The sequence below is a fragment of the Tupaia chinensis genome, unplaced genomic scaffold (genome assembly GCF_000334495.1).
Source record: "Tupaia chinensis unplaced genomic scaffold, TupChi_1.0 Scaffold143758_1, whole genome shotgun sequence".
NCBI lineage: Eukaryota > Metazoa > Chordata > Mammalia > Scandentia > Tupaiidae > Tupaia > Tupaia belangeri.
Genome location: NW_006203607.1, coordinates 2,585,417 through 2,586,708, shown reverse-complemented (window position 1 = coordinate 2,586,708; position 1,292 = coordinate 2,585,417). Strand labels below are relative to the sequence as shown.

Here is a 1,292-nt window from a genome sequence, read left to right as displayed (position 1 = left end):
AGTAGTTCAGCAACTAGTGTCTTCTCTAAAAACAGCCAGCATAGGGGCTGGCAGGTGCATGGTGGTTAAAGGTGCTGGACTCCCACATGGCTGACTGCAGTTCAAGTCCTAGACCTGGTGGCTTGCTTTCTCACTTCCTCTCTCTCACTCTCACCCTCTGTCTCTCTCTGGTCAAGTTAAAAAAAACAATAATGATAAATAAAAGGAAATAATTCTAAAAAAAAAAAAGCCGGCATAACACAGGGCTCCCGACTCCTGGCCTCGTCTCAGTTCCAGCCCTGCCACTTGCTGGCTATGCTGCTCTGCTAAGTCTGTTTCCCCCCTGATTAACAGCAATACAAACGGCACCTCCCTGCCAGGACTGTAGAAAAAGTGAAATGTATACAGAGAGCTTGGCATTGTGTAGCTCACAGTAAATCCTCATTTCTACTCCTGCTGGGAAGATGTGGCTTCCAACCCCATTAGCTCTCAAAGCTGTCACCAAACTGACCAGGAGGACAGTAGCACGCACAGAACGAGGTCAAGGGGACAGAGGGTGATTTCTTCTTGACCAGAGAATAAATTTATTCTTGAAATTCCAATCACTAAAAGGTGTGTAAGGCTCCGAAGTTAAGTACTATTTAAAAAGGTCAATCGTGGTGCTCGCTTCGGCAGCACATAGACTAAAACTGGAACGATACAGAGATTAGCATGGCCCCTGCGCAAGGATGGCACGCAAACTCGTGAAGCGTTCCATGTTTATATATGGGATTTGGTCTCTTTGATCACCAAAAGCCAACTCAGCCAGCTATACTTGTGAAACAAGGAAATAAAAGGCTTACTTATCTTTAAAAAAAAAAAAAAAAAAAGGTCAATCATGGGGACAGCAGGTAGTGTGGTAGCTAAGGCACTGGACTCCCACATGGCGGACCATGGTTCAAGACATAGACTAGACCTGGTGGCTTGCTTTCTCACTTTCCCTCTCTCTCTCTCTCTCTCTGGTGAGCTCTGTTGCCCTATAATAAATTTTAAAATAATAACAATAAATAAAACTAAATAAATAATTCTAAAAAAATAAATAAAAGGTCAGTCAAGGGCCGGCCCCATAAATTAGTGGTTAAAGAAGCTAGATCTCACACAGCTCACTGGTTTGAATTCCAGTCCTGGCAGCTTCAAAACATGCCAGGCATGTGTGTGCACGTGCCTAAAATCCCAACAGCATAGAGAAATGAAGAGAAGGGATTGTAGCATGACCACGCCCCGCTGGGGGTGCTTTCTCCCTCTCTCAATTTCTAACGGGCGCACATGTACTC

At 44.6% G+C, this 1,292-nt stretch overlaps 1 non-coding gene across 1 annotated transcript; it reads left to right on the top strand.

The window, feature by feature from the left end:
• Positions 1-638: 638 nt before the first annotated feature.
• LOC114005418 (U6 spliceosomal RNA) lies at positions 639-742 on the top strand. The gene has a single exon (XR_003547271.1). It is a non-coding gene; the product is annotated as a U6 spliceosomal RNA (small nuclear RNA).
• The last annotated feature ends 550 nt before the right edge of the window (positions 743-1,292 follow it).